This window comes from Megalops cyprinoides, chromosome 20, assembly GCF_013368585.1.
Source record: "Megalops cyprinoides isolate fMegCyp1 chromosome 20, fMegCyp1.pri, whole genome shotgun sequence".
Taxonomy (NCBI): Eukaryota; Metazoa; Chordata; class Actinopteri; order Elopiformes; family Megalopidae; genus Megalops; species Megalops cyprinoides.
In genome coordinates, this window is record NC_050602.1 from 12,965,184 (window position 1) to 12,975,063 (window position 9,880).

Below are 9,880 nucleotides of genomic sequence, written 5' to 3' on the forward strand. Positions count from 1 at the left end.
GTGTGTATATATTATACACCCCGTCTCAATTAACCAATTTTACAAGTTGTAGTATCTTAGATCGCAACCTATACTGCGTGCATAGGACACTGTTCATGCTTCCCCGTCGCTGTCCGTTAGGAAATGGAGGATTCATTCATAACTGGAGTTGACTTTTTGGCCAATAGGAGAATATAACAAGTGGGGGCAGGAGAGTTGCGATGTTCCATTCTTGTTTAACAGTATGTTTAATTATGGCTTCAGCAATATTGGTCATGGTAGGGGTCTGTCCTTCCCTGCAGATGCTGGTGAAATTCGGGGGAAGGGATATAATTTGAATTATGTTATTGCTAATGATTCTGAGGCAGAGGTTACTCCAGTGGGCCTCTGTCTGTGCCTATGACGCCTCGGAAAGTATCTGACACACCGTGGATGTACATGTCTGGACAGCAGTTTGAAAGGGCGCAAAATGCAAACAGTTGCTGAATGTGATACACGGCTCAATTACGCTAAACACACAAACCTTTTTTGGGGGGAATAATTATGGCGTGGATTGATTATGGTTGTTTTGCATACGGTTCAGTGTCAGGTTCAATGCCAAGCAAACGTATAAATGTATTCGAGTTATATGTAGGAGCTAGTTTGACTGCCCCGGTTTCTAACTTACAGGTGGAGATGTCAGACATGCTGTTGCAATTTTAGGGGTTTTTAAACGGTCTGAGGGCGGGTTGTATATAAAATCATGACAATTCTCACCTCGCTGAGGAAACAATAGCAAGATTGTTGAGAACATGCAAGTAAACACAACTGTAGACTGTAGTTTTCCCCATAGGAAACACTTCGGTTACATTTACAAGATAATGGAATTTGACAAAACAAAAACCTGCATAAAGAAACTTTGTTTATAGGGTGCGTGAGTGAAAATATCTTCGATCCCATATGAAGTCAATCGCAAGTTCCCGTAGTGTAGTGGTTATCACGTTCGCCTAACACGCGAAAGGTCCTCGGTTCGAAACCGGGCGGGAACACGGTGGTAATACTTTTGTGTTACTTTTCTGCTTGATTGCAAAAGAGGAAAAAAATTAAAGTTGATGCATAATGTGGCAGAGCTCTACAAGAGAACAAAACAGTCGTATTAGGTGTCACAATATTGCGTCGTTAATGACTAAGCTCGGATATGTAAGCATTTATGTCTCCACGCCACTTTTTATATTATGTTAAATATTACCACAGCTAAATTACGGAATAATTGTTATTATGCATGTTTAATGTTTATTGTCATTAAACATGCAGACAATTTTAAAACGGTGTAATAAAAACAACTGGAGTTGCACAGAGCATAACCAATATCAACAGCAGATGGCGCCAATATTCTATAGTTCCTGTGGCTTATTTAAGTCAATTCTACACGGAGCACAGAAGTACAAATTTACAGGGCGCAGAAGCTCGTGACAACTCTGAGTATTTACTATATTTACTATATATCAGATTTCCTATATTATTCAAAACACTTTGTGGGCTGCCCTTTAAATAAATTGCTCTACATATGCGGTCAACACATTCGTGTACTAGTTTCTGATTCTTGCTGGAAAGAGTCCGAAAGATCTGATTAGATGATATCACGCAAAGGGGGCATAATATCATTCATGATATCAAAGCAAAAACAGTTTAACATAAGGGACAATGCTGTTTATTGGTGTGCTTACATCATGTGAGAGTTGCTACTTGTTGTACACAAAAATCTAGCTTTTAACAAAATGAATAAATACCCATATGTTGTGTCATAAGTATTTCAGAAAGAAGCCCAAAATGTGATCTCTAGCTGGTGACCTTCCCCGCATTGAAAGGACTACAGCAATGAATAATGCATGTGCTGTTCATTGAACTAGAGGAGGATCACCCAATTTGTCGCACCAGTTCTTTAAAAAAATAATGTGTTTACTTTCAACTGAATTGTTCAGAAAAGTCGTATTGGTGCTAACGGTGCAATGGAGTTCATTTTCCCTGGTCATTCTAAGATCACAGTAATAAACCATTTGCTATCCGTTTGCAGTCAGATATTTTCCCTGGCTTTATATGACTTTGAGAAATTAATCTTTCTGCGTTAAGCAGGATAAGACATTAAGCAGTGCAGACTCATGAGCTCAAAACTCAGATTCTCTGAAAATTAAAAATATTATCAGAAACACATTGCATGCAATTCTGCATAGATCTTTTACTTTTTGGATAACTTTCCCCACAATTAGAAAATTTGGGGAATATTGTATCGACTCAAGCTCAGTTCCAACAAACAAAACGCCCTCATGTAGTACCCTCCCACAGGGGGCGCTGTTCTGCTGTTCGCCTTTTTGTCCCATTGATGTGATGGGCATGTGATGCTTTACCTGCATTGATGCGTGTGAGTAGCCTTGCAGTTGGTCTAGCTCTGCGGTAAACAAGACTCTGCCAACCTCTCACTTCTTTAGCCAATTACATCACCACTGAAATCAATGTGGATATAACTGACTGACAGGATGGTCACCATAAGACTCTGATAGGAAGCTGTCAGCGTGGGCAGGGATTTGAATTAATCCAAACCATCCTTCATATAGCATGATCTCTGTGTGGGAAGAGTCTGTGAATTGTGACTACAGTCTGGGCAGTGAGAGAAACCAATAGGTGTGCATGTAGTTATTAAGTTCAGATTAATGACTTTGCTTGAAGGTGCGGCAACAGTGCCCCTGCAATGATCTGAACCTGCAGACATTTACCAAGGCACCACGCTTAACTGATATCCTGTTTGTGTGCATTACATGTGTGTCCTTGGAGTACATTCTGTAGTCATAGAGTACCGCGTGTGAGTTTGCACATGTATTCCGTGAAGGCTGCGTGTAGCAAGATGTTTGGTCTGCTGCTCTGTGAGGTTGATGTGGATGGTGATCAGGCTTCGACCAGGGGTCATGGGAAGGTTAATCCCGAAAGCCAGACAGATAGGAAATAAAATTATGCTGAGGAACAGACCCCTGCAGATGTAAAAAGAGTAACACAAGGTAATACATCTTAACCAGCATGGAGCTCACGGCCTGCCCAGGGCTGTGCTGGGTTCGCACGGCTAAAACCTCTGTATTTGTTTTAAAGCAGTTTCATAAGCTGGCTCAGTGGGTTAAGGTGCTTGCTCAAAGTGTAGGTTGGGCCATATGGCCCAGGTTCGAGTTCAGCTGTGCCAGTGACATTAGAGGTACAGTGGGCAGGTGTAAGAGTTCTCTAGGCATAAGAAATGAGAGATTCTGCACAGACCCTACACTCAAGATGTAAAAAGGCTGACAGTGAGGAAACCCATAATATATTGATAGGAGGTTCATCTGGAATACTTTCACCATACAGAATCACACCCATCATTCCTCATAGGGCCTTGTATGTAGCCATTAGTCCTTGAAGGTGTGAGTACTATTGGGATTGCAGCTAATGCCTGGCCACCTTCCTAACAGACATCTAATGCACTCAGCAACACTGAAATGATTGAAGTGGTCTATTCTATGATAAAACAATTTAATGTTATGTACAGGATTTTTTAATGAAAAATCACCATAACAAGAAATTAGTCTTTCTAATAAAACAGGCCCAGAGCTGGTGGTGCTGGGAGATGAATAGATTCCCATCGCTTCATCAATATTTCAGATCCACCGGGAGGAAGAGGAAGTTCACAGAAAGGTGGTTATGGCCTCAGAAAGTGTGTTGTTCTCCTACTGAAGCCTTACCCTCGGGGACTGCAGTTACAGCCTCAAAGACTGCAGATGCACCCCAAAGACTGCAGCTACAGTTTGAAGGTGACTTGTGTCCCACAGAAGGTACATTATGTTCCCATAGAGGGCTTTCTATGTTCCCACAGAGGGTACACTGCATTTCAACAGAGGGAACACTACATTCCCAGAGGGTATACTACATGCCCACAAAGGACACAGTAAACTGGGATAGCGAGATTCTTGTTCCCAAATGAGGAGGAGCCCCACAAAGAGCTGCTGTTGAAAGACACTATGAAATCTTTTTCACTTTGAAATACAAGTCAGGGAAGCTATGTAGTCGAGAACATGCTTTATTATTAGTTTTATGCATTTACTTCTTCAGTGTTTTAATCCTTTCTCGGTGATAATAATAAATAAAATTGAGTTGTGTCTTCGGTGTTTGTTAAATTGTGACTTGAAAACTTAGTAGTGCTAATGGACCTGTTTTTGGCACTGATTCCAACACAAGCTTTGTTCTTCTATCTGCAAAAGGTGTTACTTTGTAGATTCAGAGAAGGGATGGTCATGACGGAACCTCTAAGTCACTCTTGTAGCCACAGTACAGACCTCTCTCAGTCATTCCTTTAACCACAACACAGGACTCTCATTAATTCCCTTAACTACAGCGCGGATCTCTTTCAGCCATTCTCATAACCACAGCATGTCTCTCTCCCTCTCAGTTATTCCAATCGAATGTAGATTGTCCTTCTTCCATCTGCTGAAGGTGTTACGTTTAAGATTCGGGGCGGGGATGACCATGAGTGCTCTCAGTTATTCTTTTCACCACAGTGCAGATCTCTGTTACCTATAACTGCAGCACAGTTCTCTTCTGTGCACTTACGCCCACAGTGGTGAATGAGGTAGTTCCTCCATGCATCTCCAGTCTTTGTGCAGTCACCCATCTGAAGAGGATTTGACCCATTAATTCCACCCTTCTAAACTGTAGATTTAAAGGATTATTGGGGGTAAAATCCCAGATTCAACCCACTGCTGCCTGTTCAAAGGATTATTGCTGTTGGACCCTCCTTTTCAACCCCCTTGACTTGACTAGCAAGGGCATGTGGAGGGGGTGGCTTGGTATGTAAGGGGTACCCATGATGCCATGGGGAGAGAAGGAGTTAAATTCTTTCATTTACCTCAGACATTATATGGTGTGTCACAGTTCAACCACTGCAGTAAACTTCACCACTATCTCCAAAAGACCCTCCAGGAGACACGTCTGTGACTCTGATTTATGGCTCCATAAAACCCTGAAAAGCCTGGTGCGAGAGGGACTCACACTCATACAGCAATTGCAATGAGTCTGCGGTCAGAGGGTGATCAGTGTGCGGAGGGCTGGGAGAGCTGGTTTCCTGGACCGTAGTATAAGGTTCCTCCAGAAGTTTCTGCTCTACTTCACCAGGGAGTCAGAGATGTGGAAATAACCAGTCTGAAATTTTAATGAAACCCACCCATCTTTGACACAGATGTGCCAGAGCTCCGCTGATCTGCTGATATCCGGGAAACAGAGGGCGAGGTCTTCCGCTGGATTGGCCCCTTTTCTCGTCTGGCCCTGGTCTGGTGGTAAAGATCTCCCTTGTGTACAGAGACCAGACACTTCCAGTAAAGGTGTACGTCTGTCCGTCAGAACTTTATAAAAAAGTAATGCTCCTGCAGGAAAAAGGAGCAGCCATTCAGTATTGCAGTGCATCCCAGTTATAAGACATACTGATGTAAGGGTAAACTGCATGTAGTGATTTAAAAACTTTACTTACAAGAACAGATTTGGGGTCATTGACAGCATGAATAATTAATGAAAAAAGCTGTTCGAATCTGAATCCAGAGCATCTCTTATCTTGCAGTAATTACCAAAGCACTTGGCAGGTAGAATATTTTGACATAAAACTGTGCAGTTTAGCGAGGTGTCCCCCGTATGCAAAATAACGTGGCGGGACTGAGAAAGATGTTTTCCGCAGGTGAAACACGACGCCTTCTTGAATCTCACCACAATCTTAAGACCAGTGAAAGAAACACATCTGACAGATTAAGCACTCCACAGCCTACACTGTCTAAGATTCTAAGGAGAACTAAGGAGGCGTCACATCATGGAAATGAATGCCAGAAGGCAGAGCACGACAGCACCCAATTAACATGACTCAAATTATTATTATACTCTTTAGTGTAGCTGAGGACATTGACTGCACAATGCATTGTAACTGCAAAGGTGGCAACAAATCACATTCAATTGAATAAAACTGAGTCATGTTTCTTTTTTAAATTTTTCATTTGGATTGCTCAGAATAATGGACTGTTCAAATATGTTTTTTTTTTCCATTTCTGACGGACTCAGCTAAGGACTTTTCGCAATTCAATAAGAGAAACGCTTAAAAGGTAAACATTGATTTCTCCCTTTTGTTTGGAAGTCTGCCTAGAATGATGTGGTTCTTATAAACAGACTGCATTATGCACCCATCTGCATTATGTTCTACACATTTTGGGATTGAAATTGTCAGCATATGCTTGAAATTTTCAGCTACACGCTGCTCTAATTTCTCATTTTAGTCAAGATTAAATTGTGCTGTTCGGTTTTTTTCTTGGCTGTTGTTGGTAAAATATGAAAAGTCATAATCGAAGATCAGGTCAGACTAGCAAGCCGCCTGTCTCCCAGACACAGTACCATGATGTCATCCAGAGCTTCCATCCTGACTGAAACATTTGCTTTTCCGAGACTCTCCTTGATTTAACCCTTAATGTCTCAGAGCTGCTGTGCATCTTGTCTGTGTCCTTTCCCTGAGGTACATTCCGTTACTTTAGGAGCAAGTCCTTGCGTCTCTTCCTTGATTCCTTGTCAAAACACATCAAGGAGTTGAGGAAGAAATCGCACGAAGAAACATAGGAGGTACCGAATGCCATGGCCGAAGTAGAACATTCTTGTTAAATGAAATATTGTCAAAATTTGTATGATATTTAGCAGGAATCCGCTCCGTCTTCAGGACAGATGTGTTTTTATCACGTTATTTGTTAGGAATGTGACATGTTTGTCTTTCATTACAGGTCCTTGGAAAACAGATCCTCTTCCATATGAGAATAATGTATGCATCTTCTTGCTGGAGGAGACAACCAGAGAGATGTCGTGCTTCCTTCAGATGTCTCCTAGGGAGTTGAATAGTCTGTGTGTGACCAGTTATCAATGGGGTCATGGAGGATGCAGGAATTGAGGAGAGGATGCAATTTAGCACTTTTGGAATCCAGCAATGGTCTTTCCCCTCGAGTACCACCTCTACCACCATAAGGAGGATTGTCCTTGACATGTGACATTAGGTTATCACAGCAAAAATGTGACACAAAAGGGACAATAATCTTATCTCTCTTTCTCACATTCTTTCCTTATGTCTGTCTTTCTCTCAGCATTATTCATTCAGTCCACTATTGTCCTCTGTCAGTATGGTTCATTAACCGCAGTCATGACCCCAAATTGTTCCTTTCAACAGAACACAAAGGCGTAAGTGGGACTGTTCTTACTGCTCTTTGTGTGCTGAAGGGCCGGTTTTGAGTGTCCTTTGTCTGCTATGTGGAGTCACCCACAGTCAGTTGCTAACCCTGCGCCCCAAATGTCTCTGGTGAGGCATGCCGGCCTCAGGCAGGAAAGCAGACGCTGTCCTCACTGGTTAGTGCCTTGTAAGGCCCCCTCACTGCTTACGGCCCTTTACTGCCTCCAACTGCTCCCTCACTGCTTACTGCCCCCCCCCGCAACCTCACTCCCTACTGCACCCTACTGTCCTATGCACCCCCTAACCCCCCTCAGTCCCTCCTAGTTCCCCCTCACTGCCAGGGCACTGCCAATTTCCCCCCTCAGTCCCCACTCTTTTCCACTGCCTCTCACTCTGAGGCAAATTGTTAGGGTGGATATAGACAGCTAGCCTTACTTTCTGGAGGCTGTCTCCAGCTGTAACACACAGTAATTGCAGGAATAGGGTTTACTGTGCAGCAAGGGATGCCTGTTTAACCCTGATGAGCGTGACTGATCAATGAACTGAGTAATGCAATGTGAAGCAACACTTTTCTGCATGTTTAGATAAAACCTTTTCCTTTAGGAGCCGGGGTATGTGCTTACTGTGTGTGTATAATTTTGTTTATATGGGAATGGGGGGATTGTTTGTGGGGGGGGGGGGGGGGGTGCACCTGCTCTCTTGTTTGAGCAGTTTCAGTAGCATTGGCAGGGGAGTGTGTGTGTGTGTGTGTGTGTGTGTGTGTGTGTGTGTGTGTGTGTGTGTGTGTGTGTGTGTGCGCGTGCGTGTGTGTATGTGAGGGGTGATTCCTTACACTTATGTCTGCATCCCCCAGCTGCAGTAATTATACATCTGGTCTTCCTTTTCTTCCGAACTTCCTTCCCCTCTTCACCCACTCTGACACTTCCCTCGCGCTCTCATCCCACCCCTCTCGAATCTAAATTTAACCTCTTTCACACTTTCAGAGGGGGGATTTCTGGCCGAAACAACACAACTGTTTTTCGAAAAGACTGTAACTTGCCACTCGCAGCCCATGATCAATGCCCATGTGGATATACTGTAGAAACAATGCAGGTAATTGTTGTCTAAAGTGAAAGAAGAGATACATATGCAACGAACAACTTCAATATTTCAGCACTGTCCTCTCAATGAGAGAAAAAGAACCCTCTGCCTCTGGAATTAACAGCCTTTGTTTCTCAGACTGCAGAACCATAAATCATCATAATGATATAGCCAGTCTTACGAAAGCCTTTCAAAACCCAAGTCTATTTCCATGTCTTAACCTTAACAAAAGTACGAGTACAAGATTACAAAGGCTGGGGGTGGAGGGTGGAAGTGGGTTTTCTTTTGTGGGGTGAGCACACAATGGTAACCCTGCAGACTGTGCAGGCAGGAGGGGAGGAGAGTAGACACTACCCCGCCCCCCCACCCCCTTCCCAGCAGTGTGCTTGGAGAAACAGTTGTTGATTTTGGTGGGTGATGTCATGCTGGGGGGTGGGGTCTCGCAGCTTGCGAAACAGGCGGGATGGCACAGGCGAACGTTTGGTCTGAGCCTCGCTCACAAAGACTGTTGCGTTGGGGGGGGGGGGGGGGGGGGTGGAGAGAGGAGGGGGGAGGGGGTGGAGGGTGCTGAAAACAACAGATCTATCTGCCTTCTTAATCCCTCTGTGTTGACAGGGCTAATCCCTTAGAGAGAGCTGGGACAACCCCCCCGCCCAACACACACACACGCCGTTGCAGACTCCTGTACACCACAACACCACAAGCACACCTGCGTCCACCCCCCCCCCCCCCCCCCCCCCACCCACCCCTAACATATATACCTGCAGTCCCCATCTCACATGTGCTGTTGGGACTGAATCTGGATCAGTGAAACAGGAGGGGCGGGCCCTGCTAGGATATGACAACTGTATTTTTGGAGGGAAATCCTGGTTTTGTCTTTATTTCATTCTTCAGCAGGGATCCAAGTCCTCTGGCCCCCTTCCTCGACGTGGTCCTGCCCCCAGATCGGCGTGTCCCCACCCTGTCAGGTGGAGGGAGGCCGGGTCAGTTGTAGGGAGGCAGGGGGGGTCCCCTGCTTGGTGACACCCATCTGCTGAGAGCTGGACAGTCAAAACCTCCTGTACAGCAGCATGTGGAAGGTGGGGAGGGTCTTGGCATGGCAGATTAATGAGATGAAGACAGAGAAAACAAAGCTCAGCTGTGCCCTTGGTCTGGCAGACAGACACACACACACACGCGCGCGTGCGAATATGCTGGTCGGTTGCATCTCCCCATATGCTGAATTAAATAGCCCTGTTTGTGACAGGGGAGGCTGGGGCTCACAGCTCAGGCAGACAGGGGAACGTGACGCTGTCATCTGTGGGAGTGGGAGAGAGGAACGCGTCTGGAACAAGGTCACCGCGCTGGCACAGGAGGTCTGAGCTGGCCGTGGATTTGCCTTCCCGCCCGACGGAGCTCACGGTCATAAGTCCCGCCCCCTGCCTCCGCTTCCCCCCCCCCGTCCCCGTCCCCCCCTCCCCCCTCCCCCTGCCGCAGGCCTTGATGGAGCTGTCTGTGGTGCTGAAATCCTGTGTGCGAGAGCACTGGGAGCTGTGAGGGAGAGCAGGAGAGAGAGAGGGAGGGAGAGAGAGAGAGAGAGAGAGAGAGAGA

General features: G+C 45.2%; 1 non-coding gene across 1 annotated transcript; it reads left to right on the forward strand.

Annotated features, from left to right (window-relative positions):
- Positions 1-934: 934 nt before the first annotated feature.
- trnav-aac lies at positions 935-1,007 on the forward strand. Its single transcript has one exon. It is a non-coding gene; the product is annotated as a tRNA-Val (tRNA).
- The last annotated feature ends 8,873 nt before the right edge of the window (positions 1,008-9,880 follow it).